General features: G+C 41.9%; 1 protein-coding gene across 2 annotated transcripts in view; it reads right to left on the bottom strand.

Moving 5' to 3' along the window:
- Positions 1-23234, bottom strand: part of SIL1 (SIL1 nucleotide exchange factor) — a 251388-nt gene that overhangs the window by 118924 nt on the left and 109230 nt on the right. The window lies entirely within an intron of this gene.

Consider the following 23234-nt stretch of genomic DNA (forward strand, 5'->3'; position numbering starts at 1 on the left):
TGGAGAAAAGATAGCCTCTTCAATAAGTGGTGCTGGGAGAACTGGACAGCTACGTGTAAAAGAATGAAATTAGAACACTCCCTAACACCATACACAAAAATAAACTCAAAATGGATTAAAGACATAAATGTAAGGCCAGACACCATCAAACTCTTAAGAGAAAAACATACGCAGAACACTCTATGACATAAATCACAGCAAGATCCTTTTTGACTCACCTCCTAGAGAAATAGAAATAAAAACAAAAATAAACAAATGGGACCTAAGGAAACTTAAAAGCTTTGGCACAGCAAAGGAACCCATAAACAAGACGAGTAGACAACCCACAGAATGGGAGAAATTATTTTCAAATGAAGCAACTGACAAAGGATTAATCTCCAAAATTTACAAGCAGATCATGTAGCTCAATATCAAAAAAACAAACAACCCAATCCAGAAATGAGCAGAAACCTAAACAGACATTTCTCCAAAGAAAATATACAGATTGCCTACAGACACATGAAAGAATGCTCAACATCATTAATCATTAGAGAAATGTAAATCAAAATTTCAATGAGATATCATCTCACACTCGTCAGAACGGCCATCATCAAAAAATCTAAGAACAATAAATGCAGAGAGGGTGTGGAGAAAAGGGAACCCTCTTGCACTGCTGGTGGGAATGTAAATTGATACAGCCACTATGGAGAACAGTATGGAGGTTCCTTAAAAAACTAAAAATAGAACTACCATATGACCCAGCAATGCCACTACTGGGCATATACCCTGTGAAAACTGTAATTCAAAGAGTCATGTACCACAATGTTCACTGCAGCACTATTTACAATAGCCAGGATATGGAAGCAACCTAATCATCCACTGACGGATGGATAAAGAAGATGTGGCACATATATACAATGGAATATTACTCAGCCATAAAAAGAAACGAAATTCAGTTATTTGTACTGAGGTGGATGGATGTAGTGTCTGTCATACAGAGTGAAGTAAGTCAGAAAGAGAAAAACAAATACCATATGCTAACACATATATATGGAATCTAAAAAAAAAAAAAACTGGCTCTGAAGAACCTAGGGGCAGGACAGGAATAGAGATGCAGATGTAGAGAATAGACTTGAGGACACAGGGAAGGGTAAGGGTAAGCTGGGACGAAGTGAGAGAGTGGCATGGACATATATACACTACCAAATGTAAAACAGATAGCTAGTGGGAAACAGCTGCAGAGCACAGAGAGATCAGCTCGGTGCTTTGTGACCACCTAGAGGGGTGGGATAGGGAGGGTGGGAAGGAGGGAGATGCAAGAGGGAAGATATATGGGGACATATGTATATGTATAACTGATTCACTTTGTTATAAAGCAGAAACTAACACACCATTGTACAGCAATTGTACTCCAATAAAGATGTTAAACAAAAAAAAATCTTCCAACAAACAGAAGTCCAGGACCAGATGGCTTCAGAGGTGAATTCTATCAAACATTTAGAGAAGAGCTAACATCCATCCTTCTCAAACTCTTCCAAAAAATTGCAGAAGAAGGAACACTCCCAAACTCATTTTATGAGGCCACCATCACCCTGATACTAAAACCAGACCAAGATACTACAAAAAAAGAAAATTATAGACCAGTATCACTGATGAATATAGGTGCAAAAATCCTCAACAAGATACTAGCAAACAGAATCCAACAACACATTAAAAGGATCATACACCATGATCAAGTGGGATTTATCACAGGGATGCAAGGATTCTTCAATATACCCAAATGAATCAGTGTGATACACCATATTAACAAATTGAAGAATAAAAACCATATGATCATCTCAACGGATGCAGAAAAAGCTTTTGACAAAATTCAACACCCATTTATGATAAAAACTCTCCAGAAAGTGGACATAGAGGGAAGCTACCTCAACATAATAAAGGCCATATACAACAAACCCACAGCAAACATCATTTTCAATGGTGAAAATCTGAAAGCATTTCCTCTAAGATCAGGAACAAGACAAGGATGTCCACTCTCACCACTATTATTCAACTTAGTTTTGGAAGTCCTAGCCACGGCAATCAGAGAAGGAAAAGAAATAAAAGGAATACACATTGGAAAAGAAGAAGTAAAACTGTCACTGTTTGCAGATGACATGATACTATACATAGAGAATCCTAAAGATGCCACCAGAAAACTACTAGAGCTAATCAATGAATTTGGTAAAGTTGCAGGATACAAAATTAACACACAGAACTCTCTTGTATTCCTATACACTAATGATGAAAAATCTGAAAGAGAAATTAAGGAAACACTCCCATCTACCATTGCAAAAAAAAGAATAAAATACCTAGGAATAAACCTACCTAGGGAGACAAAAGACCTGTATGCAGAAAACTATAAGACACTGATGAAAGAAATTAAAGATGATACCAACAGATGGAGAGATATACGATGTTCTTGGATTAGAAGAATCAATATTGTGAAAATGACTATACTACCCAAAGCAATCTACAGATTCAATGCAATCCCTATCAAATTACCAATAGCATTTTTTATGGAACTGGAACAAATAATCTTAAAATTTGTATGGAGACACAAAAGACCCCAAATACCCAAAGCAGTCTTGAGGGAAAAAAACGGAGCTGGAGCAATCAGAGTCCCTGACTTCAGACTATACTACAAAGCTACAGTAATCAAGACAATATGGTATTGGCACAAAAACAGAAACACAGATCAATGGAACAAGATAGAAAGCCCAGGGATAAACCCACACACCTATGGTCAACTAATCTATGACAAAGGAGGCAAGGATATACAATGGAGAAAAGACAGTCTCTTCAATAAGTGGTGCTGGGAAAACTGGACAGCTACATGGAAAAGAATGAAATTAGAACACTCCCTAACACCATACACAAAAATAACAATGACATAAATAAAATGACATAAATCACAGCAAGATCTTTTTTGATCCACCTCCTAGAGTAATGGAAATAAAAACAAAAATAAACAAATGGGACCCAATGAAACTTCAAAGCTTTTGCACAGCAAAGGAAACCATAAACAAGAGGAAAAGACAACCCTCAGAATGGGAGAAAATACTTACAAACGAATCAACCGACAAAGGATTAATCTCCAAAATATATAAACAGCTCATGCAGCTCAATATTAAAAAAACAAACAACCCAATCAAAAAATGGGCAGAAGACCTAAATAGACATTTCTCCAAAGAAGACATACAGATGGCCAAGAAGCACATGAAAAGCTGCTCAACATCACTAATAATTAGAGAAATGCAAATCTAAACTACAATGAGGTATCACCTCACACTAGTTAGAATGGCCATCATCAGAAAATCTACAAACAACAAATGCTGGAGAGGGTGTGGAGAAAAGGGAACCCTCTTGCACTGCTGGTGGGAATGTAAATTGATACAGCCACTATGGAGAACAGTATGGAGGTTCTGTAAAAAACTAAAAATAGAATTACCATATGATCCAGCAATCCCACTACTGGGCATATACCCAGAGAAAACCATAATTCAAAAAGACACATGCACCCCAATGTTCACTGCAGCACTATTTACAGTAGCCAGGTCATGGAAGCACCATAAATGCCCATCGATAGACGAATGGATAAAGAAGTTGTGGTACATATATACAATGGAATATTACTCAGCCATAAAAAGGAACGAAATTGGGCCATTTGTTGAGACGTGGATGGATCTATAGACTGTCATACAGAGTGAAGTAAGTCAGAAAGAGAAAAACAAATATCGTACATTAACACATATTGTGGAACCTAGAAAAATGGTACAGATGAACTGGTTTGCAGGGCAGAAATTGAGACACAGATATAGAGAATAAACGTATGGACAGCAAGGGGGGAAAGCGGTGGTGGTGGTGGGGGGGTGTGATGAATTGGGCAATTGGCATTGAGAGGTATACACTGATGTGTATAAAATTGATGACTAGGGCTTCCCTGGTGGCACAGTGGTTGAGAGTCTGCCTGCCGATACAGGGGACACGGGTTCGTGCCCCGGTCTGGGAAGATCCCACATGCCGTGGAGCGGCTGGGCCCGTGAGCCATGGCCACTGAGCCTGCGCGTCCGGAGCCTGTGCTCCGCAACGGGAGAGGCCACAGCAGTGAGAGGCCCACATACAGCAAAAAAAAAAAAAAAAAATTGATGACTAATAATAACCTGCTGTATAAAAAAATTCAATTAAGTTTAAAAAATAAAAAAGAAATAGAGAAGACAAGAATGACTCTGATGTCTTGGCCGTAGCAACTGAAAGAATGGTGTTGTTGCTCAGACAGAGAAATGGGAGGAAAACTCTTTGGGGAGGGAAAATTACGAGTCCAGTTTTACACCTGTTAAATTAGAGATGTTTATTAGGCATCCAAGCTGAGATGTTCAGTAGGCAATTGGTTAAAGAGTTCAGGAGGGAAAGCTGGGCAGGATTCTTAAATGCAGCAATAAGTAACATGTGGCATGTAAAGTCATAGGAGTAGATGAGATTACTTAGGGGGTAAAGGGGAGATAACAAAAAAAAAGAGTACCATATAGTCATAATCAACATGTACTACTCAGACACATTCTAACACATCCTGCTAAGTAGACATGAGTCCAACTGATCAAATGTAAACTGCATATTTGCAATAAAGTATTTTGCAGGTATTTTGCTAGGGTATGGCTTTACAAAGATGTGGTCCAGAAGGCTGAGAACAAGGGCCTTGCTCAAACACAAACCAACAAGATGCTGGGTTCAACCTTAGTGCCTTTATTCCCAAATGGCCTTGAACAGAGCCCTCACCCAACCAGCCAATCTGCCCCTCAAGGCTTAAGCGGGGAAACCAAAGAGTGGAAGAGAATGCGCACTTCAGGAAAATTGGTACCCACACAGGTAGTGGTGGGCGAGGTGGGAGTGGAGAGGATTAAAGAGCTTTTTTAAATGGGATTCATGTCCCTTCAACCCCTCTTGCCTCCAGAGCTAAGCATCTCTGAGTTATGTTTAATGCTTGCTGTGGACTGAATGTCTGTGTCCCCCACAAAATTCATATGTTGAAAACTAATCTGCAATATGATGATATTTGGAGGTGGGGTCTTTGGGAGGTGATTAGGTCATGAGGGTGGAGCGTCATGAATGGGGTTTGTGCCCTCATATAAGAGACCTCAGAGAGCTCCCTTGCCCCTTCCACCAAGTGAGGCCAGAGTGAGAAGACAGCCATCTATGAACTGGAAGTGAGCTCTCGCCAGACACCGAGTCTATTGGTGCCCTGATCTTGGACTTCCCAACCTCCAGAACTGAGATATAAATGTCTATTGTTTATATACCACCCAAGACATGATATTTTGTTATAAAATTCCAAATTAAGATGATGTTTTGGTTACCAAAGGGGAAACAGGGTGGAGGGATACATTAGGAGTTTGGAATTAGCAGATACAAACTGCTATATATAAAATAGGTAAACAAAAAGGTCCTACTGTATAGCACAGGGAACTATATTCAATATCTTGTAATAAACTATAATGGAAAAGAATATGAAAATATATATATATATGTGTGTAACTGAATCACTTTGCTGTATACCAGAAACACAACACTGTAAATTAACTATATCTCAATTTTAAAAAAAGGATGATGCTAAATGCCCATAATGACTGAAATGCACAAATCAGCAACCAGAGTTTGATAGCATTATCCACAGAAACCGCTGAAAGAAGGGTGTGCAGACCAACCTAGACAGGATTCTGCCTTGAGGCAGATGGATGGAAGCACTATTTCCTAAAAATTTCCATCGCCTGGAACTTTATTTTTCCTCCACAGCACGAGCTATCTCAAAACAAGGACATCAGTCCAAACTGCTCTATGGAGTAAAAGCTACACTCCAATGACTTTTCTGAGTTTGTGGCAGCCACTGAGGGGTAGGAAACGATAACGTGTGCTTAAGTTTATGTCCAGTGCTACTAACTCTACAAAATGGAAAATAGTTCCCTAAAAACCAAGTACTCCTAGATGCCCTAAGCAGTCCCCACCACTTCCCTGGCTCTGCAGACATCAATAACAGAGCTCGTCACAGGGAATAAAACATGATTATAAGATAATGCTACATAAACGCTGGTGCATTTATGGGGAATAAATGTCAAGGTAAAGCAGGAATATTTATTTTCCATGAGGGAGATGGTGATCTCGTGTGTCAATGCCTATTATGCTGAACTGATTTCAGTTTTTACAGATCAGTAAAATATTTCACATCAGTTTGCATGGCTATGGCAGTCACAGTGACAGAACCTACAATGACCTTCCACAAGGTCTAGCTTTCAGACATCTGGACTTCACAACCTCCTCTATTCTAAGGTTCCATTTTCCCAGGACAGACATAGTGAGGCATGCAGAACTGGCAAGTTTTGATTCCCAATAGGACTTGCCACAAGCAGGCCCATCCATTCTCTTGGCATTCCAGAGGAGCTGGACCCCAGGTCTTTCCAAGGACCCTAAAGTCCTGTTATTTAGTCCCTTCTGAAAGTTGCTTAAAAGTAATACAAAGGAAGCAGCTAATTTACAGTCCTATTCTTTTAATCTTGGTCAGCCAGATTTTCAAAGATATCAGTTTATTTTGCTTTATAATAATATTAGACAAAACAACAGTACCAGAGTCAGCCCCAAGGCAGCAACTCACTCTCAGGGGTTCTGCTGACATTATAAACTGATACTATTTCTCTCTTGTGTTTTATGTTATCAGCTAAACCTGTCAACTTAAATTATTGCCCTGTAACCAAATCAGTTACCTATTACTCCGGTCTGTGTACATTTCTGAAGCTGTGTACCTATATCAAGTTTTGCAAGGGTAGAAAACAAGACCATAAATAAACAAATGGATAACAGAATATGTTACCATTACTTTAGCAACGGATGCTAAAAGTCAAATGCATCACATGGAAAGCCACTAAAATGGCTGAATATACAGACCTTGGAAACAGCAAAAGCTTGATACTGATACAGTCATTTGTACGTTGCTCCATCCTGCAATCAATCTCTGGGCTCTGGTAGCTCAGAGCATCTCCATTTAGAAGAGTAAATAAGTATCCCTAGGGCCTATGACAGGTGGGTGGACATTTGAAAAACTGAGGGCATGATGTCAAAAAGGTCAGATTTATAGCCACTCCATTATCTCACCAGCACAGTAACAAAGAAACCAATTTTCCTTCAACTGGTATGGCTAATGGTCACTCTTATTCAAAGACCACTGTGACCCAAATTCAGCAATAAAAGAGCCTCCAATAAGACATAAAAAAGCTATTCCCTTCTCAGGACTAATTCTGGTTCTTTAACCATACCCTTCTCCACAATCTAAAAACAAATCTTCCCCCAATTTTTCTGGGATTTCATGGTGCTAAATATATGATACCTTTATGAACAAAATGCATAATTCCTTCTTCATTTCCAAAATAAATAACTTCAAAACTATAAAAAGTATAAAACTTGACATACATTTCAATTTCCCCCAAATTTCTATTATCCAATACCCAAGACTTCCTCATTTCACATTTTTTATACTTTACATATCTTGTCATAAGCATCAGTTAAATGTTCTCCATGACTTTCAATGACAAGCTCACAGTGTCCAGGGACACTATTTTAACTTGAATTTCTGTATAGTTCACAGCATGGCAGCATATCCTTAAGAAAGGACAGCAACTGACTGCAGGCTCAGTGGAATGGAGGAGGCATTCTATGATCTACAGCAGGGGTCCCCAACCCCCGGGCCACGGACCGGTACCAGTCCACGGCCTGTTAGGAACCGGGCTGCAGTAGGTGAGCGGCAGTCAAGCGAAGCTTCATCAGCTGCTCCCCATCGCTGGCATTACTGCCTGAACCATCTCCCCCACCCACCCCCACCAACCACCACCCGTGGAAAAATTGTCTTCCATGAAACCAGTCCCTGGTGCCAAAAAGGTTGGGGACCACTGATCTACAGAGAGGTCCTGAGGCTCAGAAGACAACTGACCACCTGAGAGACCACCCAAGTGGAGTGGTGTTTCACTGAGCTCTCATCAGTTTTCCTAATGAAATTCTAACAGGCCCAAATCCAGGAAAAGGAGGCCAGAGTCTCACCCTACAACAAAACTCCATCTCCCCAAACTCTTCTTGTCTAGAATATAATTCCACTCTAACAATCATTTTCATTCTCTCTGGGAATTCATTGTTTAATCTCCCTTAGCTTTTCCTAACAGCTACCACCATACCTCCTGAGCCTAGAAACTGAGGCCTTGCCACACATCATGGCTAAGTTTCCCCAAAGTCAACTCTCTGAATAAACCTGAAAGGGTAGAGCAGGGGGCACAGTTCTATGCAGAGGCACCAAAACAGTCACTGATGAGCTGGGATTTGAGGGCTATCAGAAAGACACTAAAATCCCAATACTCCCCCAAATCCTACTAATTAAATCCCATTGTTAGAGTCATCTTTTGGATCAAATCTTTAGCTCATCCTAGGACAAATCATACAATTAAGGGCACGTTAGGAGGAGGGCATGGCAGGGTAGGAGTGGTGTATATGAGCGTGCCTTCCACTGTCCTCATTCCCTCTAACGCTGCCCAGACAAACTAAAGCACAGATCAAGGATGCACATATCTAGATATGGGATTTGGAAAGATTTTGTATGAGCCCAGGGCAGCAAAGATGTCCCTCCAGGGTCACTTATGCAATGTGGCTATATTTTTCCATGAAAAAATCTCACATTCACCTTCCTAGGTACACAACAAACAATATTTGGTTACTATACACTCCTATGTCTCTAATATTTGCCTAACTTCACCTTGCCTGAAAAAAATTACTAAGAATTATAGTAGACAAAATTGTAATTGACAAAAATGCTTCCCAATCTCTCATTTAGGCATCTGGGAAATTAAAAAAAAAAAACTTCATTTCTGGAATCATCTTAACTTTTGTGGAACCCTTTGGACTTGATTTTCACTCTATAGGTCCTGAAAGCCAAGCACCTTCCCACCTGAGCCTCCCAATTTCACCAGACCTACTTTCTTCATGCCTCCCTGCTGGGGAGAGTCAGAGCAGCAGGAGAAGGCAGGTCCCAACATGCAGAAGCCACCCACATGATCAGGTACAGCTTCTCTGCTGAGAAGCTTGGCCTCACAACCTGCATGTCAACTCCTCACCATTCCCAGTGGATGGAGAACCACCACCACATGGCACACATATAAAACGCCAGGCAACAAGAGGCAGAGAACACCGCATTGCTGCCAATGGCTTTAGCTAGTACTATCTAGCACTTTCCACTTGAGAATTTTAAATTAATAAAGCAGCTATTTAAGAGATAATACAGAAAAGGAGGTTATGTTTCCACATCAGCAGTCAATTAAGGCAGACTAGCATCAGCCATTTACTTTCCAAACTAGCACTGTTCAATAGAACAGTGATGATACAGTGTGATGATAGAAATGTTCTAAATCCATGCTGTCCATTGCAGCAGCCCCTGGTCACACATGGCCATTGAGCAATTGAAATGTCACTAATGAAACCAAGGAACTGAATTTTAAATTTTATTTAATTCTGATTAATTTTAATTTAAATAGTCACAAATGGTTAGCGACTACCATATTAAACAGCACAAAAGTAGATCCACATTTCACAAATGACACATCCCTGAAGTACTGTGAGGGCCCAGTCAAACATCAGATGGAAAAGGGCTTTGAGAGGCATGATGGCCCAAACATAAGCTGAAATCCTGGGGCCTTACAGCAGAGGCCCCTCTAGGGGGTTCAAATCTGGTTTACAATACTGAGTATCTCTTGCCAGTTCCACTTCAGGTGACCCTAAGCCAAGGAGTAAACAAGAGCAGTGGCTCTCCAGAGTCAGAGAGGAAGGAGGCCAGGGATCCATTAGTACTACATCTCTTCTGAGGACAAGAATTATGGGTAATTCCCCTCTCTTCAAGCTAACTGTTATAACAGATACCTATTCCCTGAAATAAAAATGCTCCAGGGTCATCTCCATAATTGAAAGGAAGGCTGAGTATAATTGAATGCAAACATAAATAATAGATGAAAACAGGTACAGAATACCCTGCCCACCCAAACAATTCAGATAACCCTTTCAGAGATGAAGGGAGATGAGATGGAAAATAACTTACTAAGGAGGGGCAAAGGGATAATGAACTGCACTGGATTTCTTTAGTTCAGGTGGTGGCAAAAAAGAACTAAATGGAAAATTAAACTCTACTGAATAGCATCTTATGTTAACTGAAACCAAAAGATTCAATGAAGTAAGAAAATAACTTCATAATCACTTTATTCATATACAGCCTGTGGTTTTCCTCCATTTCTGAGGTCTGAAGGAACTGTACCCATTAGCAAATGTGCACTGGCTATACCAACATTTTCCCATTTCCACTTTTTTTCTTCTCCATGCCAACTTCAAAGTCCCAAGAAGAGAAAAACCAAAGGGAACAGATAGGAAAACCTGGGATTTCTACTTTCTCTCATATAGCCACAACTAACATCTTTCAGCAAATCTCCTAGGCCCATATTTACTTCTTATCTTAAACAAAAGAATTTCTTATGTAACTGAAGGCTACCATCTTCAGTGGGGGTAGGGGGTTAGGGGGGTGGATGCATGTTATTGCACTTGGCAATAGATTGTGAGTTGATGTTCTCTTCTCCAAATAAAGCTATACATAAACACAAAACTTGCTGGATACAGATTTTACCACCCATTGGACACCCTAATGAAAACAGTTAAACAATTCATTAGGATTTTTATTAAAATGTCAACGTGTCCAATCATTTTTACATTGCCACAATGCAGAGTATGAACACAAATGGATCATTCCAGATAAAGTGCTGTCTTGAAAGATGAAACACTGACCAGTTAGATTGTACCAAGTCCTGGCCAAAGTTTTCAGTCTTAATCTGACCACTATTCAAGTCCCTGCCAAAAACCAACCTGACAGAGCAGATATCTGAGGAAAGCAATCTAAAGTACAGGCTCTCTCCATTCTGCTAAGGGGACTCTATATTGTATCCTAGTTAAAACGGAAGAACGCTCACTGGATTTGCCCCCTACAAAACAAATTCACTGAAACCTGCTTTCTTGTATGCCGTCAGGTTTTGTTCAGGTTCTATATAAGGAACAGATAGAAAACAAAAATTCTACATTTTCTGAAAAAATCTTGTTAAAGACATTGTCCAGTACATGATTTAATGTCTATTATAAAAATGCTTTTAGGTCAGTTCTTACTAGTACCAGGAAAAAGCTCTCAGCAGACAACCTATTTTATAATTTTTGACTATTTTATTAGATGATAATTATGTGATTCATCATATTTCCCTTTTTCTCTTGCCTGCCAGGACATTCAGAATTACATTTAATGTTTAGATCCTGTAACCAAAGTAGCCAAGGTAGTTATTATATTTGTTTTCCCCAATCCCACACCCACAAAGAGTTTAAATTAATTCTAATTTATATTTAAGCAATCATACATCTTTTACTAAAAGCTACTCAAAGTCCTTTTAATTAGCAGGCAGCCTCATAAAAGAGTTGTACTACCACACTATGAGCACAGCATTAATCACTGTTATCACAATGTGGTGTCAATAGTAGTTCACTTGATAAATTCCTGTCCTAAGACAGACAAAGTGAGTACAGTCAAGGCACCAGGTAGGGAGACATGAAACAGGATGCAGCATCCTTCAGGAACAATGGGGGTAGGGGAATTCCCTCTCAGAAAATAGATTTGAACTGCAATATAAATTCTAGATAGGGCAAATATTACTTTTTTGCAGATAAGAAAACAGATGACGAGGAGCTCAAGTATCTTGCCCTAGTCCTTGGCTCTCTCCACTACACCATACTGCTGTGCCATGAGCCACTGATGTGAATAAAGCCTTCACAGACCATGTGGATGGCTACAAGGACCACAGAAGACAACCTAGATGGGGAGAAAGGCCATACCTGCTAAAAATGAGATATGCCCAAGCCATTCTCACTGTAGCCTATTAAGTGTGTACATAGTAAGTCATAAGATTTCTAACCTTTAAGGGTATAAGAGGGAAGGGGGGCAGAAAAGAGGAAATTAGCAGTTACCAATTAGTTACCAATTACCTCTTGATGCTAGGCATTAGAATAGTTTCTATACATATCTTATTTTGTTTTCACAACAATTCTATGGGGTAGGTATTCCCATTTTACAGACAAGAATACTTTGGTTATACAACTAGCCCAACTCAACAAATATTTACCAAACATTAAATTATCAGGCATTTTGATTCTGCAAACCACAGTGGTTCCTGTCTACAGGCTTCAGGCTGGTGGTAGAACCAGGTCTCCAACCCAGATCTGTCTGAAGAATGACTTCAAAAGCACTTCTTCTTCCACCACCGACACTGCCTCCCTCTGTCTCTGAGCCAGGCTGAGGACACACTGAGCCTGATAGTATTTCAGGAATAACCAAATCCTAACTGTCAACAACCTCTGCTGCCTACCTCCAAGAAAGCTAACTGAGGCCAAACAGAAGTCTCTCACTATGTGGTATAAGTCCGTTGATGCAGAGACCAGAATCTATGCTGATCTTGGGCCTGGCTGCACCTGCAAAGCAGATATCATTAAAACTCAAGAGAGAGACTGGTGAGCTGGTAGAATAATAGATTCCCTAGAGGCTGCACAGCTCAGCCCCTTTAGCCTAAAATTCTTCCATCATTTCCTCCTGCCATTCGTGGCAGGCACTAATCCACACTTCAATTACTTTGTAACTGCTGAGTTGAATTTACCTAATGCTAGGTTAGCACCTAGGTTGCTGCATGGCAATGGATTCCTCTAGGGATCAGTAAGAACACAGATGAGACTTCCAATCACATCCTTATCAATCATAATCATTGGGACCCTAGTCAGGAAGCTGGTAATAAATTAAAGGCCAATCAGTCAGCCCCATCAGGCATATAGCTCCTGCTATTGAACAAGCAGGGCCTTTAGTCCCTCCCAAGGTATAGGAGCACTAAAGCCCCAGAATACCCAGATATGTGTGGGGCATGGCAGCCCAGCTCAAAAAAGATGGAGCACCAATTAGCATGAGCACCCAGCCAGACCCTACAGGTGTTCAAGGATTCCAATGATACCAACTCCTGATTCAGGAGCAATAAGTGGGGAGTAAGGCAAATCCAAAAATTACTATAATATGAGGCTCGATGTGAGTTTCATGGGAGAGGTTGTGGGGTGGGGGTGGGAGCTGAAGGAGTGGAAAGTATAAGCACCTGCCACTGGGAAAAACTAGGGAGGAGAAAATCTGGATGAACCCTGAAGGCTGGGGACAACTTCTTTCTCATTTTTTCCGTGCTTTATGTTTTCCGATTACTACAGAAATATACAACCATTTTATTTTAAAAATCAAACATTACATGAATATATAATCATCCTACAATCCCTATAATCATTACTTTTCTTCAAGAATTATTAAAAGGGCCTAGTTTTCCAATTTTTTCTCTATACATTCATATACATTTACTATCAACAATTTTTTTAAGAATGGAATCATAAATATATACTGTTATACAACATGCTTTTAATCATCTAGCAGTATACCTTCAATAACATTCCATGTCAGCACATATACATCTACTTCATTTCTCAACAGTGTCACAGTATTCCATTGTAATATATATAAATCAGCATGATTTTAATAGGTAGAAATTATGTTGGGAAGTGGAAAAGAAGCTTCAGGATGAAAAGTAACATGAACAAAGAAGGAAAGTCCAGGACACACTCAGGGAAACAGAAGCAGTTCCATGGCTAGAAAATGAGGCATGTATAGGATCGTAATAGGAGGTAAGGAAGAAAGAGAGAGGTTATGGGGCCTCACAACCCAGGCTGAGAAGTTGGACCTTAACTCTGTAGGCAGTGGGGAAGCATTTCAGTTTCTTCAGGGAAAATTGATGTTACAATGGCTTAGACAGAAGAACAGTGGCTTACACAGACTGAAGCAGTAGCCAATTGTGCATAGGATATACTTGGAGGCAGATGCACCTAGAGTTGGGGAAACTGGGCAAGGAGCCACAGCTCAGTAAGAAGTCATGGGGTGGGAACAAGAGAGAGCAGTGGGAAGGGAAACAAGTGATGGGACACAGCAAAGCAAGGTGACTGATGAGAATGGGCTGGGGGGAAGGGAAGAAGAGAGATGCCAAAGTTTCAAGGTAAGGTAACTGGGACAATAATGATGCCATAATTAAATAGGAAGAAGAATGGGTTTTGGAGGAAATTATGAGCTTGGTTTTAAAGAATGTGTAGCACCAATGGGACAGGTGGATATACATCAGGCAGCTGAAAATATGGGATGGGGGTTCAGGAGGTAAGGCTGAGGCTGGAAATACAGGCTTGGGAGTCATTGGCATGGCAATGAGAGCTGAAACCAGAAATCCCTGAGGCAAAAAGTGAAGAGAGAAGAAATAATACTTTTCTTTCGGCAGCCTTGATAAAAGGCTACATCTGAAAAGTAGGAAGGAGAAAAGGAGTCAGAAAACAGGTAAGAATGGACCCCAGTGCAGTAACAGATGTAAAAGCAATTTGCCAAATTTAACTTCAATATAAATGAGTTATTAAAATAATAATAAACTACATTTATAGGCTATCTTCCTTCCCCCCTCTTCCAGCTCCAACTCCACTCCTAGAGCTAGCAATTAGACATCAGTTCCAGCCCAGACCCCATGACTCTAACTTCCACCCTATAGCAATTCTTCATTCCTAATCCAACATCCTGCAATGGTCCCACCTTTTCCCCTACATGACAACAAGGTGAGGGAATCAAGGGGGCTGACAACAAATATTAGTGTCTTGGAAATGAGAGGTGCCATGAGGTCCATGTTATATCAAGAAGAGAGAGGCCACAAGGACACTGAGAGACTCTAAGAACCAAGATGGGGCTGATGGGTCACAGGCCTGGCTCCCTGAGGTAAAACAACAGCTTATGGGAACTGGGGGCAATCAGTGACCAGAGTGGGGGTCAGTCATATTGTTATAAGTTCTGGAGGGATGAGGTGATAGGGTGGGTGGGGCTGTGAGGCTATGGGAGGGAGCTACTAGAAGCAGAAGAAAGCTATGTAATTCTCAAACAATGGGGAGTGGGTAAAGCCTCCTCAGAGAAAAGATAACAAGACCACTCCCTTCATTTCCCAAATGACTACGTGTGGCAAGTATCCAGCCACCTGTCCACTTCCAGGTATGCACCCTCTCTTCCTACAAGCCAGCTGAGGCAGTTGGCCCCTGTCTACCATCACCTGGGAATCTCCCTACCCCTCCCTGAACCACTGTGCCTCTGTTCCAAACTCTATCCCTCACCCTCTCTTTCCATGTTGAGCTATTATTAAGCCTGTCAAGCTGCTACCTCTGGAGCACAGATTCCTCTAAAAAGATGACACAGAATTCTGACCCCCTGCTTCCTGCCGGTGCTTGGCCCACAATGGTTCTTTCATTCACTCGTTTAGCAAACATTTGCTGACTGCTGACTAGGTGCCCTTTCTATTTTGTGATTTTTCTGACAAAGAATAGTGAAGTCAAAAACATCATGAAACATTTTCAAAATCCAAACCACTCCTGGTTAGTTGATTGGCTGAGAATAAAGCCCTTCTAATAAGTGAGATTTTGCTCCCCATGGGAACTCGTGCCCAAGTCCTCAAATGCCACGGCTCAACTCATTCTACCTGCTTCTCTACACTCTGAGAAGCAGAGCGTAATTTCTCGTGCCAACCCTACCTGCCCACCCAGCTCCTGTCCATCAACTTAGTTTCTAAGAACACTTCCTGGGGCAATGAAGGGAAGAGTCGTCCTAAAGAAGTCTGCTTCCTATATGCCTCAACTCCAAGCTGTTCCAGCATGGTTCCCAGCTATACTGTGGCAGATATACTCAGATCCCCCTTTCAAGGAAAGACTTGCACAGGTCAGCAGGCAACCTATAGTGTCAGCTCCTTCAGGGTTTGTCTCACCTGCAGAGAGCTACTTTGGTCAAGGTCATGATGTTCAGGGGCAGCCTATAATTGGGGACTGAGCCAGGAATGGGTATAAAAACCTAACCATTGTGGCCTAATGTAAGGCAATCTGAAAAACAATACTCACTCCAGAACTCCTTGCTGGGATGGCCATGGCTTCATTGAGTTTGCATCACAGTTTGACTTCATTCTCTGTCCAATCCTACCTTCCTTCCCCTTCCTTTCACAGATGTTGATCCCTTATAAATAGACTGCACCCCATTATCAGTCTCAGTGCCGGCTTCAGGACAACCCAACGAAAAACTTTTTATACTAGTGAAGCTGTAAAACCTTGTGGGTCCTATTTATGGCAGGACCCCAAGCTCTGGTATGGCTATAGCACTGTCTTGGAAGAAAGAAGCAGAAACAAGTAAACAGTCGCTCTGTGATGATGCAACATTTGGGGAACTTCCTCAAAAGACCTTTTGTGAACTGAAATAAATAGTGGACAAAGTGTCTAGTACCACCCACCAATCATAACCACGTTTCTCTAGTTAGCACAATATACCCCTCTACTCAATAATTTATTCAGATCATCCACCCTCCCTGCAACCTCTGACTCCCCGTTCTTAGTGGAGGCCTGGCCTTCTACATCATGGAGAATACAGAAGTTATCAGATGGGGTCTCCCCAACTTCCCCCTTACAAATGGATGGAGTATATCTTTTCAAGAACCTTCCTCTTACCCACCCTCTCTCCTGAATCTTCCACCTGTCCCTGTGTACTACAGTCTTTCCATCAGCATGTATACAGTCTCCAATTTTTCCAACACTAATGAACTTTGAAAACATTATGCTAAGTGAAAGAAGCCAGACACAAAAAGTCACATATTGTATGATTCCATTTATATAAAATGTCCAGAATAGGTTAATCCATAAAAACAGAAAGGAGTTTGGTGGTTGCCAAAGGCTGGGGGGTGGGGGGTGGGTAATGGGGAGCAACTCCTTTCCCTTTGGAGTGATGAAAACGTTTTGGAACTGGATGGAGTTGGTGACTGTGAATGTATTAAAGGCCACTGAATTGCTCAGCTTAAAATGGTTAACTTTAAATTATGTGAATTTCACCTCAATTTGTTAAAAAGACAAAAGAAAAATTTCCCTATACCCGTTCTGGATACGACCTTTTCTCATTTCCTTTCCTTTCTCTTATACTGAGAAACTTTTCAAGGGTTGTCTACACTTAAATGTATCTCCTAATCCTCCCGTTCACTCCATAGCTCACTCACCCTACTCCCACCCAGTGACAACCACCGATGCTTCTTACTCCTCATCTTATGAGATTTTGTGGCAGCACCTGACACAAGAGATCAGTATCTCAGTCCTAAAGTACTCGCCCTGACTTCCTTGAGACTGCACATCTCTGGTTACCTCCTACTCTAGAGCCTCTCCTTCCCCAGATTCCTTTGCCAGCTTACCCTCTTCTATCTACATTTAGGAGTTGAAATTTCTCAGGAGTTAGTGTTTGGCTCTCTTCTGGGGTTCACCACACACACACACACACACACACACACACACAAAAGAAAGCACAGAAATAAAACTAGAATGACCTATTAGATAACAAAATAAAATATACTGTAAAGTCTATATAATTAAAACGGTTTGGTAACTGGCACACAAATAGCCAAAATTAGCTATGGAACAGGAAAGAAAATTCAAAGATAGACCCAACTGCATATGGAAATTTAGTACACAATAAGGTAGTATCTCAAATCTGTGGGGAAAGAAAAGACTTTTTAATCAGTGTTGTTGGGATAACTTAACAGACATATGGAAAAAAATAAAATTAATTCCATTCCTTATGCCTACATATCAGGATAAATTTCAAACAAATCATATTTAAACATTAAAAATGAAACCATAAAAGCATCAGGAGAGGGCTTCCCTGGTGGCACAGTGGTTGGGAGTCCACCTGCTGATGCAGGGGACATGGGTTCGTGCCCCGGTCTGGGAGGATCCCACATGCCACGGAGTGGCTGGGCCCGTGAGCTATGGCCGCTAAGCCTGTGCGTCCAGAGCCTGTGCTCCGCGGCGGGAGAGGCCACAGCAGTGAGAGGCCCGCATACCGCAAAAAAAAAAAAAAAAAAAGCTGTAAAAGCATCAGGAGAAAACACAGGTGAATTCCTTTATAACCTGGGAGCAGTGAATAACTTTCCTAAATATGATTTAAAAATCCAGATGCAATAACAAAAATACTAATAAATCTGACTGTGCAAAAATAAAAATAAGTTTATAAAGTTTTAAATGCATGGAAAATAGCATAAGCAAAGTAGAAAGACAAATGACAAACTGGGAAAAAATCTGCAACTTAATATAGTCAGCTCTCTGTAACTGTGGGTTCCACAACCAGCTATGGATTGAAAATATTCAGGAAAAAAAATTCCAAAAAGTTCTCAAAAGCAAACTTTAATTTGCCACACACCAGCAACTATTTACGTAGCATTTACAATGTATTTACAGCTATTTACATACCACCTTATGTTGTATTAGGTGTTTTAAGTAATCTAGAAAAGACAAAATAAAAAGGAGGGTGTGTGTGGTAGGGTATATGAAAATACTATGCCATTTTCTACAAGGGACTTCTGTATCATAGATTTTGATATCTACTTGCATACACTATTGATGGAAATGTAAAATGGTACAATCTCTATGGAAGGGAATTCGATAACATCTAATAAAATTACAACTGAGGGCTTCCCTGGTGGCGCAGTGGTTGAGAGTCCGCCTGCCGATGCAGGGGACACGGATTTGTGCCCCAATCCGGGAAGAACCCATGTGCCGCCGAGCGGCTGGGCCCATGAGCCCATGGCTGCTGAGCCTGCGCGTCAGGAGCCTGTGCTCCGTGATGGGAGAGGTCACAGCAGTGAGAGGCCCATGTACCACACACACACACAAAAAACTACAACTGAATTTAACTGTTGACCCAAAAATCTGACTTCTAGGAACTGATTCTGAAGACATATGATCAACAACCTGAATGATCTTAGAAGCAGATTCTTCCCCAAGGCCTCCAGAAAAAATACAACTGGCTGACATCCTGATTTCAGCCTGAGACCCTCAGCAAAAGATCCAATTAACCAGTACCTGGACTTCTAACTTACATACACTGTGAGATAAGCCACTATGCCACTCAGTTTGTAGTCATTTATTACAAGGCTATAATCTGTAATACAGACCTGCACATGGGAGAAAGGGTTTACACCAAGACCAAGAGATGGGACTAAGTCAGCTTTGTGAGACCTTAGGCCATCTAGTTCAGCTGGATGGCAGGTAGGCAGAGCTAGGGACTTAGAATAGCTAAGGTTCTTGAGGCCCACTTTCCTTGCCTGACCAACCTCTGAGGGTGGGGGAGTAGAAGGTGAGGAAGAAGGTCAAGGACGGGAAGCCCCTGGCAGGCTGCATTGCTGGTAAAGAGCGTATGATCACTCACATTTTAATTCACATTCAAGAATCTTTAAGTACTTGGTTGTCTTTTTATTCTTTCCTTCTTTTCTTTTTTTTCTTTTTTTCTTTCTTTCTCCTGGACACTCAGACTTTAAACCAGATAGCCTTGAAAAAAATTTTTTTTTAACAAAAGTATAGCCTGTTATTTGGTACAAATTTCCCCTTTGTAAGCTTCCCCTTTATGTGAGTCTATTTCTGCAGATAATTGAACCCAACTGTGATATTTTAATAGTTTTAAGAAAGTACATTCTGCTCTACTTGCAAAGGGAGGGGATTGCTTGGCCTCTTCCTTAAGATAGGCAAAATGGAAGGGGATGCAAGGTGCCCTGTTTATTTGGCTCCAAGATCAACCTACTCCAGGCCTAGGCCCAATTCCTGTACCCAGAGCGAGTAGGCCTTTGTTCAGAGAGCATCACAGTTGTGACAGGCTCAGCACCAAAAACATAAAGCAAAATTGCTCCATATTCGGGCTCAAGACAAGGGAAACATGAAAACAACAAGAGATGGAGAATGCCAGGCACAAAGGAAATATCTTTTATCTTACAGTTTTGTTGTTCCTGATGACTTGTGTTCACACCTGAAATCAGTGTGACTCCATTCTTTGGGAAGTATGCACCATGGAGGCTTAAAAACATATTATGAGGGGAGACCTTCAAGATGGTGGAAGAGTAAGGCGTGGAGATCACCTTCCTCCCGACAAATACATCAGAAATACATCTACCTGTGGAACAACCTCTACAGAACACCAACTGAGCGTAGGCAGAAGACCTCAGACTTTCCAAAAGGCAAGAAGCTCCCCACGTACATGGGTAGGGCAAAAGAAAAAAGAAAAAACAGAGACAAAAGAATAGGGACGGGACCTGCACCAGTGGGAGGGAGCTGTGAAGGAGGAAAAGTTTCCACACACTAGGAACCCCCTTCGTGGGCGGAGACTGCAGGTGGCAGAGCGGGAAAGCTTCAGAGCCACGGAGAAGAGCGCAGCAACAGGGGTGCGCAGGGCAAAGCAGAGAGATTCCCGCACAGAGGACCAGTACCGACCAGCACTCACCAGCCCGAGAGGCTTGTGCACTCACCCGCCGGGGCAACCGGGTGCTGGGAGCTCAGGCTCTGGCTTTGGAGGTCAGATCCCAGGGAGAGCACCGGGATTGGCTGCCTGAACACAGAATGACAGGGGCTAGTGCGCCACAGCTAGCCGGGAGGGAGTCCAGGAAAAACTCTGGACCTGCCCAAGAGGCAAGAGACCATTGTTGCGGGATGCACGAGGAGAGGGGATTAAGAGCGCCACCTAAACGAGCTCCAGAGACTGGCGCGAGCCGCGGCTATCAGCGCGGACTCCAGAGACAGGCATGAGACTTTATGGCTGCTGCTGCAGCCACCAAGAAGCCTGCGTGCAAGCACAGGTCTCTATCTACACCTCCCCTCCGGAGCCTGTGCAGCCCGCCACTGCCAGTGTCCCGTGATACAAGGACAACTTCCCCGGGAGAACACACGGCACCCCTCAGGCTTTTGCAACGTCCCTCTAGCCTCTGCCGTCGCAGGCTGGCCCCGCATTCCGTGCCGCTCCCTCACCCCCACACACACCCCGGCCTGAGTGAGCCAGAACCCCCTAATCACCTGCTCCTTCAACCCCGTCCTGTCTGAGCACAGAAAAGATGCCAGAGGGCAACCTACATGCAGAGGCGGGGCCAAATCCAAAGCTGAACCCCAGGAGCTGTGCAAACAAAGAAGAGAAAGGGAAATTTCACCCAGCAGCCTCAGGAGCAGCGGATTAAACCTCCACGATCAACTTGATGTACCCTGCATCTCTGGAATACCTGAAGAGACAACGAATCATCCCAAAATTGAGGCGATGGACTTTGGGAATAACGATCTATATTTTCTCTTTTTCTCTTTTTCCAGGTGGCTGAAAGAGTCTTGGTTCTCCAGCCAGGTGTCAGGCCTGAGCCTCTGAGGTGGGAGAGCCGAGTTCAAGACATTGGTGCACAAGAGATCTCCCGGCCCCACGTAAAATCAAATGGCAAAAGGTCGTACAGAGATCTCCACCTCAACACTAAGACCCAGCTCCACTCAATGACCAGCAAGCTACAGTGCTGGACACCCTATGCCAAACATCTAGCAAGACAGGAATACAACCCCACCCATTAGTAGAGAGGATGCCTAAAACAATAATTAGGTCACAGACACCCCAAAACACACCACCAGAAACGGTCCTGCCCACCAGAAAGACAAGATACAGACTCATCCACCAGAACACAGTCACCAGTACCCTCTACCAGGAAGCCTACACAACCCACTGAACCAACCTTAGCCGCCGGGGGTAGACAAAAAACAACAGGAACTCCAAACCTGCAGCCTGTGAAAAGGGGACCCAAACACAGAAGTTAAGCAAAAGGAGAAGACAGAGAAACACACAGCAGATGAAGGAGCAAGGTAACAACACACCAGAATGAACAAATAAAGAGGAAATAGGCAGTCTACCTGAAAGAGAATTCAGAGTATTGATAGTAAAGATGACCCAAAATCTTGGAAATAGAATGGAGAAAATACAAGAAACATTTAACATGGACCTAGAAGTACTAACTAAAGAGCAAACAAACAATGATAACACAATAAATGAAATTTAAAATTCTCTAGAAGGAATCAATAGCAGAATAACTGAGGCAGAAGAAAGGATAAGTGACCTGGAAGATAAAATAGTGGCAATAACTAGTGCACAGCAGAATAAAGAAAAAAGAATGAAAAGAATTGAGGACAGTCTCAGAGACATCTGAGACAACATTAAACGCACCAACATTCGAATTATACGGGTCCCAGAAGAAGAAGAGAAAAAGAAAGGGACTGAGAAAATATTTGAAGAGATTATAGTTGAAAACTTCCCTAATATGGGAAAGGAAATACTCATTCATATCCAGGAAGTGCAGAGTCCCATACAGGATAAATCCAACAAGACACACACCAAGACACATATTAATCAAACTATCAAAAATTAAATACACAGAAAAAATATTAAAAGCAGCAAGGGAAAAACAACAAATAACATAAAGGGAATCCCCATAAGGTTAAGAGCTGATCTTTCAGCAGAAACTCTGCAAGCCAGAAGGGAGTACCAGGACATATTTAAAGTGATGAAGGGGAAAAACCTACAACCAAGATTACTCTACCCAGCAAGGATCTCATTCAGATTCAACAGAGAAATTAAAACCTTTACAGATAAGCAAAAGCTAAGAGAATTCAGCACCACCAAGCCAGCTCTACAACAAATGCTAAAGGAACTTCTCTAGACAGGAAACACAAGAGTAGGAAAATATCTACAATAACAAACCCAAAACAATTAAGAAAATGGTAATAGAAACATAGATATTGATAATTAACTTAAATGTAAATGGAGTAAATGCTCCCACCAAAAGACATAGACTGGCTGAATGGATACAAAAACAAGACCTATATATATGCTGTCTACAAGAGACCCACTTCAGACCTAGGGACACATACAGACTGAAAGTGAGGGGATGGAAAAAGATATTCCATGCAAATGGAAATCAAAAGAAAGCTGGAGTAGCAATTCTCATATCAGACAAAACAGAGTTTAAAATAAAGACTATTACAAGAGGGCTTCCCTGGTGGCGCAGTGGTTGAGAGTCCACCTGCTGACGCAGGGGACGCAGGTTCGTGCCCCGGTCCAGAAAGATCCCACATGCCGCAGAGTGGCTAGGCCCGTGAGCCATGGCCGCTGAGCCTGCACGTCCGGAGCCTGTGCTCCGCAACGGGAGAGGCCACAACAGTGA

Source organism: Lipotes vexillifer, unplaced genomic scaffold (genome assembly GCF_000442215.2).
Source record: "Lipotes vexillifer unplaced genomic scaffold, Lipotes_vexillifer_v1.1 scaffold217, whole genome shotgun sequence".
Taxonomy (NCBI): domain Eukaryota; kingdom Metazoa; phylum Chordata; class Mammalia; order Artiodactyla; family Lipotidae; genus Lipotes; species Lipotes vexillifer.